This window comes from Glycine soja, chromosome 1 (assembly GCF_004193775.1).
Source record: "Glycine soja cultivar W05 chromosome 1, ASM419377v2, whole genome shotgun sequence".
Taxonomy (NCBI): Eukaryota; Viridiplantae; Streptophyta; class Magnoliopsida; order Fabales; family Fabaceae; genus Glycine; species Glycine soja.
In genome coordinates this window covers 43,652,799-43,665,631 of record NC_041002.1, presented here as the reverse complement: position 1 = coordinate 43,665,631, position 12,833 = coordinate 43,652,799, and the positions used below count along the sequence as shown (strand labels likewise).

General features: G+C 29.4%; 1 long non-coding RNA gene across 1 annotated transcript; it reads right to left on the bottom strand.

Annotated features, from left to right (window-relative positions):
* Positions 1-6,687: 6,687 nt before the first annotated feature.
* On the bottom strand, positions 6,688-7,399 carry LOC114416455. Its single transcript, XR_003667473.1, has 2 exons — positions 7,054-7,399; positions 6,688-6,960 (listed from the first exon to the last, which is right to left on the bottom strand). It is a non-coding gene; the product is annotated as an uncharacterized LOC114416455 (long non-coding RNA).
* Positions 7,400-12,833: the final 5,434 nt, after the last annotated feature.

Sequence of the window (12,833 nt, the reverse complement as noted above, 5' to 3'; positions counted from 1 at the left end):
CCATGTATACCATTTAGTGTATAACTCAGCAGCAAAATCTGTTTCTTGCTTTGGTATTTGTTTAGAATTTATTTCATTATCTGTTTGTTGCACTTCTTCTATGTTAGCAAGTGAATTATTATGCAAGTGGCTAGTGATAATTAGTGCATGATTTAGATTATAAGAAACTGAAAGCCATGAAGTTCATGAAACTAGGATCTCGTCCTGATATATTCTACACTGCAAAAGCAGTAAGGTGCGACATTAATTAACTCATCTATTTGATTCTTTCTTCTTAGATTATGTATATTTTTTTCTTCTGGTTAATGAATATAGTATATATTTTCTTTTGTATACAAGTGAGTAAGTAGATATCTTCTTCACAAGGTATGTGAAATTGTTAATCATAAAAATTGTTCTATGTTGTTTAGTTTGTTGTTAGTACTTATTCTAAAGTTCATGGTGATGTTGTTCAGTTTCCCTTGTTGTCCAAATGTTTGAGGCTACAAAAGCTATGTTCAGAATCTCCTGATTCGTCTTCTCAGCACCAAATAATCTAGCTCCCTAATTTCCTTGGTGAGATTGAGGCATTTGAGTTGTGTGCTAAGTTCTGTTATGGAATAACCATCACTCTCAGCCCTTACAACATTGTGGCAGCACGATGTGGCACCAAGCATCTTCAGATGACCGAGGAGGTTGACAAGGGAAACTTAATTCAGAAGCTTGAGGTTTTCTTCAACTCATGCATTCTACTAGATTTTGGCATAGCAATAACCAATTTATTTGAAATTTGATATTCATGAACATTGTATTTCTCACAAGTCAATGGTTAGATTGATGAAGATCACATAAAATATGTTACTCAATTGTCAAAGTGTATAAATTATTTATAATGTCGTTCATGTTTTACTAACATGGGCATTAGTTTGGAATTAATTAGTTGCTATGAAATAAAAAATTGGGACTTCATGGCCATAAGTTTCACCTAGTAGTGTTCAGTAATAATGTAATGTTTTAATTTAACTTCTATCAATGGATAATCTACAGTTTAGGTTGTCCTCAATTAATAAATTTATTGTTTCCTTCTCTGTTGATTTTGTTAAAAAAATAAGAATATAATTTTTTGGGTTATTTTTAAAATTATTTTTGAGATTTGATGTTAGATTTCATGGACAAATTATTTGTAAAAGATTTAGTGTATAACATATTTTAATTTTCATGATTCAATGATCTAAATTATTGTAAAATAGGTGGCAATGAAAGAAAATAAAAAAAATCATTCTAGAACGGTTATGTCGGAAAAATCGTCTTAGAATGTTGTAGCACATTCTAAGACGGTTATATCATCAAACCCGTCTTAGAATGTTACACATTCTAAGACGGTTGCAGAACCGTCGTCGTAGAGTCTTCCATATTTTACAATGTACGCAACGAAGACGATTCATAATCAACGTAGAAAGTCGAATTTAACCGACGTGGAAAACCACTTTCCTAGTAGTGATGGTATTTTGACACAATGCATTGAGTTTTCGTTGGATATGCATTTTTTTAAGAAAAAGACTTACCAAAAATATAGCTTCCTCTTCTTGTGGCAATAATCACAAACAATGTCAGGAGCTCAACAAATAGCTACGTCAAGTTCAATAAACAAGGATGGTGACCTCAACAGACAGCAACATAGTTGTTTGGGTGAGAAAATGGAAATAAAAAATTAAGGTGGGGAGAGAGTGGTTGAATGAAGGGAGGGGAAGAGGTAGGGGTGTGGGGAAATAGAACTAAGGGCAATTATGTAAGTTAATGTCTCTAAAAATGTGAAGGGTTGGAAGAGTAGAAATAGAAGTAAGAATAACAATGTCCTTTTTTATTTTTTTTTCAAGTTATTCCCACCCATTTATGTCTAAGTTAACCCCCCAAGGTTTTCAAAAAATTATAGAAACATTCTTGATAGAAATATGTTTCTATTGTAGCCAATGCACAATAAAATAAAATAAAAATGTTTTCATTAAGTTATAAGGTGTAAATTCATCATACCTGGAAAAGAAAAAAACAAGTTTTCGTTGTATATTATGAAACTATACACAATGGAAATTTATTTTCATTGTGTTAACTGTTAACTTTTCATAAAAATTTAACTAGTTTTAAAAAAAATACCACTGAAAGATGAATGTTAGCTACACTTTCTCTCACACTCTCCCTCAAAGATTTTCTCTATAATTGATTAGAAATTATTGGAAATCATTAATTTTTGGTAGATTTTACTTCTCATTTAATATAAATTAGGAGAGAGAATCATTAAATGATAAGCAAAACCTATCAAAAATGGTGATTTTCAATAAATTCTAATCAATCATGGAGAGTCTTAAAAAAAGTGCCACTAGCATTTCTTATTTTGTAATAGGCTTAGGATTTGTTTGATTCGTAAACTTATGGTACCATACAGGACAAGGAAAACAACACATGACAAAAATATACATTACATGACAATTTTTTATCATGTATATTGTTTGATGAATAATGGACAACACAAGTAAAATAATATAAAAATACTAAAATACCTAATTAATTATATTAATATAATCTATATTAAATTTAATGAGTTTACCGAAATAAAAATAGAGATAGATTAGAATAAAAAAAATTAGTGTTTCCTTTTTAAAATGATTAAGTTGGTTAGTTACTATTTTTTCGATTATTAAAAAGATAGAAATAAAAATATGTGTGTCTTTTTAATACTTTGTACCTGGGATAAAAAATTGTTTCATGATTTTTTAAGTAATAAAAAATAGAGATTTTGTTTTGTTCTGATATGCTTGATTTGTGTTGTCCCCTTATCCTTTTTCAAATCAAACATGGAACAAAAATATTTATTTTATCTAATATCATAATTTTTAACAAATCAAATGGATCCTTAGATTTAAATACTTCTACTTTTTTACTTATTCTAACTTTTGACATTTGCTTTATGCACTCAATTTCTTGCTTAGTACACCTCCAAAAATTTTGGTATCCCCATTTCACCCCTTTTCCCTCTCCCACTCTCTTCCTCTTCATTGTATCGCACCTTCTCGTCATCGCCACTAATGCCTTCCCTCGCTTGCATCATCACCACAACCTTCTCCACATTTGGATTCTGGATTAAAAGTTATGGTTTCATCATTCCATATTGAATAATCCAAAATACATTTGGTTTCTAGCTTACTCAATCCAAAATTATGAAACCATAACTCTGAATCCTAAATTTGAAGGTGGAGGATGTTGTGACGGTGACATAAAGGTGCAAGGGAGGGAATTAGTGGCTACAATAAGAAGGTGTGATGTAGTGAATGGGAAAATGGAGAGAAGAAGAAAGTGAGCGAGGAAAGAAGGATAAGATGGGGACATAAAAAAAAATTTGGATGCACTAAACATAAATAGGTAGCATAAAGCAATTGCACTAACTTTTGTTTCTTAAATTTCATTGGGCCTAACCCTACTTTTTTGCTACTTATGTTGTTTGCTTATATTTATATTTTATTTATTTTGCTACGTTGGATATATTCCATTATCCTAACGCTTCCTTATTTTTTTCTTCGTGTAGTTAGACCTAAGTCCATATTTTTTCATTTGGATTAATTGTTAAGTTATCCTTTAGATAAAAATGAATTAATTCAAGATTTACACTTCAATATTAGTCCTATGTTTTCAAGAGTGTTGGCTATGATATTGATTAATCCCAAGAGGTTCATTTCAAATATATAAAAAATGATTTCATAAAAGTTTAGATTAATTCCTTTTTTTTAAAAAAAAAAGTTAGATTAATACAAGCATGGTGCTCCATTAATTCAATGCTTTGGGATTTTTATTTTTATTTTTTTGTGCGGAAAGAAGGAAATGAACCCCAAAACAACTAAAACTCGCATGGATAAGTGGTAGAAATTACATACGCCAAAATGACATAAATAAGAAAAGAAGACACAACATGAAAAAAATATGAAGTCTATCGGATTGTGCATAGCCAGCTAAAGCATCAAAAACTTAATTCTCTTCCCTAACAGTATGAGATATAAGTTTGATTGAATGGTTAAGAAAGTAACTAGGGAAGGGAGAAAATGTCATGGTTTGATCTTTCCTGCTAATAAATAAAACTAATCAGTAACATTTATTGAAAAAAAAATACACCAAGAGAAACTACCTCCAACTGAAAGGAACCATATGAATCAATCCAGAACAAGGATGAATTTTAACCTGCAAATCAGATTCTACAACAAAAGTTTTAAAATAACGACTCCAAGCAATTCGGATTCCTAGCAGAATCGCCCAAAGCTCAGCTTGCACCACAGAGCTAGCACGAGCCTAATTTGGAAGCAAAGGCAAAAAGAACTCATCCACTATGGTCTCTTAAAAACTCCACCTGCAGCTGCAATACAATACTCCTTTGCTCCTGAACAGAACCATCACAATTAAGCTTGTATTATTGGCTAGGAGGAGGCACCCACGAAATAGCCTCAGGAGAATTATTCATAGCAATGTCGGTATAAAAGAAACTGCTATGTTGGAGACTCATCTAAATGGCATCAGTTTGCCTCAAAATACGCTGATCGATATCTGAGGGATGATGTCTCACATTCTACAAAATTAGCGTATTTCTACAACCCCAAAATTCTGTTTGTTGGGAAAATCTGCTAAATCCCAAAATTCTCAAATTAAAAAATTAAATTATTTTTTCAAATAAAAAGCGCTCCATCAATCCTCTATTGCAAGGAAAGGTTGGTTAAGAAGACAAACTGATAATCTTCAAATATAAGAATAAAAAAAACTCAATTTTTCCAAAAAAAGAATATATATGCAACTTTGAAATTATTCATTATACCCAGAAATACTAGGAGCAAGAATCACTCTTAATTAGAGTACAAACACACACAAATTATCTTTCTAATACATTTTTTACAAGTTAAACAATAAAACAAAATTACATTTGTTTTGCATATTCAATTAAGGATGACAATTTTCTAAAAATCAAGTATTATCACTTTAATTAATTGACTTCCAAGCCCAAAATTGATTTCAAAGACTTTAGTTGAAAAAGGTTTTGTTTTCAAATGTTTTTTTCCCCAAATGGTGAAGACACCTTATTTATTAATCTTATTTTTTTAAAATATTTTTTATATGTACGATTGTTATACTAAAGTTGGAACCAAAGATTTAGTCTCTTTTATATATGTACGCTTGTATCATAGAATCAAAGATCTCATGCATACTATTCAATCTCTCATCATTAAACGAGCCCTAATGACTACAATCAATTTAATTAGCCTCTAACATAATAATAAAAAGTCAAAATAGGCTAGTCAAAATAGCAACTTATAAGTTACTAAAGTGTCTTACTACACTTTTGTTCATTAATATTTTTTTACTGTCTTATGTACATAATATTAGCGATCAAATAAATTACCACACAACGATGTCAAAGATAAAATTAATTAACAAACAGTTATTAAAGTTAAGAATTACTCCCTTTGATTTTTTTGTACATTTAATTTTTTGTAATATTGTTAATCTAATTAATTGATGGTACGAACTTTTTGAGCTGCAGATTCTTTTTCCTACAAGGTCGAACATTAATTGCCATGTGATATCAATATCAAGGGTCAGATGAATATTTTATTCTTTACTAGTATAACGTACTATATATTCACAAGTGGTCCCCTCAAATAAATTCAGTCTATCAAATTGTGAGACATAAATTGTGACTTGTAAGTGCGTGAAATTCATCTCTTGTTACTTGCGCTCTACCCCTTTTTTCATCTTCTTCTCCACCTTCTCTTTCTTCTTTGTAAAGCTCCCTTTTTCTTTGGTGTATCTTGTAAAGCTTACTTGAACCTCCTCTTGAACAAAAAATAAATTGTTACATGATGTGTACCCTAACTCTTCCAAATTCCAACGACAAGAATCGAATAACAAATGCTAATTTTTGTGGGTGGCTATTGTTCACAGTTGACATTTGACAACAATATATTGCTCTAAGTTTGATTGATGATATATACGTGAATCCCAAATTACACATGTGCAATGTCTAATCTAGAATCCCCACTCAAATCAAAAGGGAAAATACAGTATATCACAAACCTAAGGAGTGGGGGCAGACAAATAGAATTGCGCAAACCTTAGCTTTAACGTTGGGCAATCCAAATCATGGGAATTTGGACTTAGACCGTAACACACACGAAGTTGGGACTAGTCAACATCTCTAGTCTACAATCCCACGTGATATAGTGGCAAAGTTCGGCTTATATTATATCAATTTTTTTTTCCATCTTTTTTTGTATACAATCTTCCTCCTATTCTTGCGATGTTTGAGGATGATGCCGAGTTATATCAAGGGCCATCAAAATAATGGAAAAAAGTAACTAGTCTTAGTTCAAAAACCATGAAGAATGGAACTGAGAAGTCTCTCTTCTTCTCAAGCAATTAAATTAACCCTTTTTCAACATCAACACACAAAATTAAGAAATTAAATTAACCCTTTTTAAACATCAACACAAAAAGTTATGGGGATCATTGGATGTATATATACTTTTACTTTAGTAGTGAAGCATTTGCCTTTTATGGTGAACTTTAGTGAAGAAGGAAACAAAAAAGAAACATTGTATACATCCTGAATCATGATCTAACTTCTAAGCATCATGGTTACAAGCTAGAAGGAGAAGCTAGCTAGAAAATAGTTCAAGATTTGTAAAGAGAACCATTCATTTGATCTTCTGAGTTTACTTACTTGAACTTATATTGTAGCATATATGGATATAGTGTTAGATAGACATTAACAGATACCAAATTTTGGCTAGTCATCAACTTTTAAAATACACTTTAAAAAGAGAAAACTTTGAAGCAAATTAAAGAGAGAATCACTCTACACAACCCAAGAGGCTTAACACATTTTGGTGTCTACTTTCTTCCACTTATTACTTCATCCTTAGGCACTCTCTTTCACTTGGGGAAACAAAACTACAAAAAACAAAAGATGTTAATTAGTCACTAAAATAGCCATAAAAAACAAGAAAGAAAGAAGCAGAACAAAAGAAGTAAAACCCAAAGAACCTTGACTAGTGTATAGAGTAGGGCATGATGATTAAGAGACCAATTTCTTTTTCCTTTGGGGGGTGTCTCCTGAAAAGTCAAGATTCAGGCAAATATAGAGGCAAAAAACAGAGAGGAGCTTCTTCCATTGTGTGTGGATAGAAGCCATGAAACTCAGGATGGATAGCGCAAGAGAAGATCAAGAGTGGAGAAGAGATCATCCATGGCGCTATCCCTCCTGAGCTTTACAGATTCTTCCACACTAAAAAACAAGAGCAGCACAACAGCACACACGAGGAAGGTGCAGCAAAGCTAATAACCCTTTTAAAAAAAAAAGCTGGCTATAGCTAGCTACCATTATGGAACATTAAATGCTTCTGATACATGGTGGGGAGGGACGTAGCAGAGGTATTTATAGAAGCAGAGAAGGGGACGTGGGAAAATTCAGACACAAACACAAAAGGGAAAAAAATAAAAGAAGTGAAGAAATTCAAAACAAAAAGATATACTTTTATCTTGTTTTTCTAGTTTCAGTTTCATTCTTCAAATTTAAAAGTTTCACTTTCATCTCTTGAAATATCTTTATTAGATCAAATTGATGATTTCATTAGTTTACCATATTAATTTGATCAAATTAATAACACTGATAAACTATGAAAAATGTTACTATATCAATTAAGCATTTTTTAGTTAAGCTAAAATGAGCATTGCTAATCAACAAGGAAAGACTAATTTAGTTTAAGAGAAATAATAACACAACCTTTTTAACATTCTTTTAATTATTGATTCAAATTTATTAGAAAACACAATTTTAATGGGTCCCACCTTGTATTTAATGAATTTCTCTATTAATTTTATAAATTTAAATAAATTTCAACCACTAAGAATGTATTAGAGAGTTTAATAATTCTCTTAATTTAATAGAAACACCTTAAACAATTAAAATGAAAATTTAAAGTTAGAAAATCAAATTGAAATAAGAGTTTAATGTTCATATATTGTTAGTATAATTTTTTAACAATTATTATTGGGAAATACCTAAGTCGCATATCGTCTAAAAATAAAATCATGTTAGAATATATAAATGAAGAGTAATCCTCGCCTCTTACCTAACTTTTGGGGTTAAGTTAGGTCTCTCACATTATTCATTCTAACATGATATTAGAAACAACCATAACCTCTTGAGTTAGATTATATGAGAGCCTAAAACCGATTTACCTATTTTTCCTTAAAATAAACAAAAATATGATGAGTAACTTTTTATATTTTAGAAAAGAATCACTTCATCTTATTGAGCCATGTAAAAAGGTTCACTATTTATTACTATTAACCAGTACCAAATTGACAATATTTTTATCAGGTGGTTGCTTGCGTAGATGGGTGGGTCTAAGTTTTTTTCAATTTCACTATGTGTCTTGCTTTTGTCCTTTGAATACCCCTGCCGACTACAATAAGAGTCCATACTTTCCTCTCCATTGAAAAATACGTACGGCTTTCAACTTTGAATTAAATTACAATTATGAACTCGTTTCAACTCCCAAATCAATTCATTATGAGGATAAGATTCATATTCAAATTTTGGTAAAGAAGATGGTTTCTATCAATTCCTCCTCTTCGTGTCCTTGGCTTGCTCTATCTTTTTCATGAATCAAATCCTATCATCATGTGTATTTTTTTTTTTCACCACTTTACTTCTGAGATTACTCAACATTATTATATTGTCCCTTTACTCCCCCCCCCCCCCCCCATGTATGCAACGTTTTTCTTGCTTTTCTTGCATCGCTAAAAGGTTCTTCTTAAACGTACATTTCTTAAAATACATAATTTAGGTCGGGACAAGATTATTTTAACCATAATGATCTCACAAATATAAAATGTGGTGAAATTGGAATTCTGATTCCATTTGCTTCGAGTTATTTTAATGTTTTTTAAAATTAATATCTTTATTTGAGATTAAAGAAAAATTCTAATTATTTTAAGAAATTACTTTATGCCATTTCAAAAAATAAATATAATTATTTTAAAAATAAAAGTAATAATTATAATTATAAAAACAAACATGGTTCCTTAATTTTACAGATCCAAAATTTGATATAAATATCAGTCTCAAAACTCAAGAGTAATAGAGTCCAATTAACTTTTGCTACTATATTATTTTAGGCTTAATATTTACGAGTTTTGTTAACGAGAATTTTAAGGATAGCGGTTATAAATTATCGGGAGGATACATTAATAATTATGACGGAATAATAAATTAATGATCTTTTTTATGATTTTTTAATTTCTTAATTAATGTTCTTTTTATCATAGATGTGAAATATTTATTAAGTTTACCGACAATTAATCTGTCAAAAACTTGATTCGTTTGACTCATTACATTTATTAAGATTTATTCTCCTTAGTATATTTTTTCAATCATAAAATTGAAACCAAAACTTTACTTAAAGATCCAACTTCAATTCCACTAACGTAATACGTCTAGGAACACTTGTTAATATTCCCCAATATTTATACTAGCATAAAAGTGATACTTTTGAGTCTTCTCTATGAATTCTTTTAATAATTTGAAAGGTAAGTATTATGGAATATAATTATTGATTTTCGATATCATAAATATTTTCCTTTTTAGTAATTAAAATTTTTGTACTTTTATTTCCTTAAAATAGTGTGCAATTGCAACTATGCAATTTGTGCATTTATTTCTTGAAGGTGTCATTGAAAAAATAATTAATACTTTTTGACATTTTATAGTGACAAATAATTTGGGACAAATATATATTAAAAACGGTGACATATAAAATTTTATCCATCATAATTTTTCTAGGTAGTGAAATGAGATAGAAAGAGTAGTAATTAATGTTCTTTTTATTGAAATTATTAGTTAGTTTCCTATTAAAAAATTTATAGTTTTTATTGATAACTTTTCATTCATTTATTAATTATATTATTATTCATCTCCTCTCTCTTTAGTTTCATATTAAATAATTAAAAATGAAATTGCAATATAATTAATATAATAATAATAATAATAATAATAATAAATTTAATCTTAAATTTTCAAAACGACATATAAAAAGGTACAAAAATTTTCTGAAAATTGATACTTAAAAAAAAATAAAATCGTTTCATCTAACGTAACCTAATTCAACTCTCCTCCTCTTCTATGTATTTGGTTTGGAAGTTGGGGAATTTCTGTTAAACCCAACTGAAATGAGTTTTTAAAACACACTAACCCTTTGATAAATCAAACTGAAAATTCAAATTTTCCACATTGTTACCCTTGGGGTTATTGAAGACTTTTTTTCGGTTATAGGTCCTATTTTTTTGACAAAAAGAATACTGGTCGATTCTATAAAAGTTGTTGTTAATCCGGCCGTCAATATAAAAGAATTACAGGGAGTTTTTCTTTTCTTCCTATTACAAAAGGCTTTTGACCCAATGCAATATCAATTTTCCTTGTAATTTCTTGTTTTGTTTTATATCTGTAATTGCTAGCTCCAGCACATTCACTATATTAAATAATAATAAGAATACCAGCGATCTCTCTTAAACTATTTCATGTGAAATTGAGGCAAGAATTACTATTTATTTCATACCATTATATAGTAAATAAATGTCTAATAATTTTTTATTATTCGTGAGAATTAGAAACATATATCAAAATACTTATAATAATTCATATATGTTGAAGTATTTTAATATGGTGCAATAATTCTTTAACTCCACGTAGGGCATGGCAATGAGATGAGTCAGGGCTAGATTTTGTTTACCTCACCCTGTCCTCGCCCCCAAAACTCAACGAGAGTGTAAATTTATTCTCATTTCCGCCCCTGACATGCTTATAAAATTCTATAAAAAAATAAAATTTTTCATAGAATGAAAAATATAATTTTAAATAGAAATCATAATTATACATGATAATATAAAATCCAATCTAACACTAACATAAAATTTAATCCAATAATTTCATGTTTTAGTGTTATATAAATGTAATGATATTTTTGTAAATTAATTATTAGCGGGACGAGTTTAGAGAGATTCGGGTCGGATATTAATAATGTCATTCTCGATCCGAAATCCGACGCTGGCTATTGAAAAAAAAACCAAAGCCCGACCCCAATCAATTAAGATTTTTCCCGTCAAAATCAGGACGAATCCGAGGCGGGCCCTGCGGGTTCAAACCTATTACCATGTCTAACTCCATGATTGCCTTTGGACCACTTTTTATCACAAATCCTCGGTTAAATGATTAAGAAGGCATCTAATGGTATTTTTAATGAGTTAAACTTGCACTATGCAAAGCATTAACACGAATTTAACGGAAAACGGATAAAAAAAATGGAATTAGCCAACTTTAATTCCCAAAATAATCATACACGTGCATACACTTACCTAATTGCTATTTCGAATTGGCCATCAATGTCTCCTTACTGAGTGCAACAATGTAGTTAATTGTCTTCCACTGTGGCCTCCTTTGACAACATAAGGGTAGAAAAGAAAGAAAAAGAGTGAATGATTATTTCCATCACATGTTTTTTTATTTGTATGAGTTTAATGACTGCATAAATAATATAAAATAATTTATATTCATAAAGTTCATATAATTTTTAAGATATTTATTATAAAAATGAGAAAAATTATCATATATAATGATTTATAATTAAATAAGAGTATAAAATTAACTTTTTTCATCAATTTATAACTCACACTCTCTCTTTTTTATTTTATCAATATATATATATATATATATATATATATATATATATATATATATATATATATATATATATATATATATATACTAGTCGGATTATCTATGTGATGCACAGATTATTTTCTTTTTTATATAATTAACATTTAATAGCAATTGAATTGAAAACATAAGTTTATAATTAATTCAAAATCCAATATATTAAATATTAATTTAATCAACATGTTCATTAATTTAAGAATTATAAAAGTTTGATGCAAAGAAGCTTTTAATGTTTTTATCATCAATGTTGTTACCTAAAATTAACAAAATTAATCATTGATTATTGTTATTTTTTTATTAGCAAAACATAACAAGCTCCTTCAAAACATAATTAATCCAACCTCAACAAATACTGACTGGAAACTCATATTAGCAACACATTAAAAGAAGTTTGAAAGGATTTGAGAACCCTCTTCTTAGTGCCACATGCTTTGCACGCCGTCAATCCTCTTCATAGCAAGCCTCTATAATGCCCCTTCCATAATTGAGAAGGAAATGCAAGGAGAAGAGAAATTAAAAGGGAAAAAAGAGATTGAGAAGACGACTTTGAAAGGATTTGCAAACATGGACCTAAAAATTGAGATTTGAGAGAATTCGAAGAAAGTAGAATGCAAGTGTGAAATTTGAGGGCATAAACTTTGGTAGTAGATAATCTCTGAGAGAGAAAGAGAGACACAGAGAAAAAAAGGCATAAATTCATAGGTAAATTTTAAAACTCACAAAAATTGAGTTTTGGTCCATTTGATGTGGAAAAGGACTTGAAAAATAAGAAGACACTGCTACACTGTTAAATTTCATAAAAATCGAAAAAACATTTACTCCTCGTTCAATGTTTGCATACTAATCAAACAAAAATTGTGCAATTCAAATGCCATTAAATAACACTACTCAAGTTGCCAATAAATGACCAATAAAAATAAAAATGGTTGGCAGGAATGTTTAATTAAGTTTTTGAAACATTTAATTAAATCATGACTAAAAGACGTTAGTAAATAATGACAAATTATGAATAATTTAATTAAAAGAATTGAATTACACGAAATTTTTT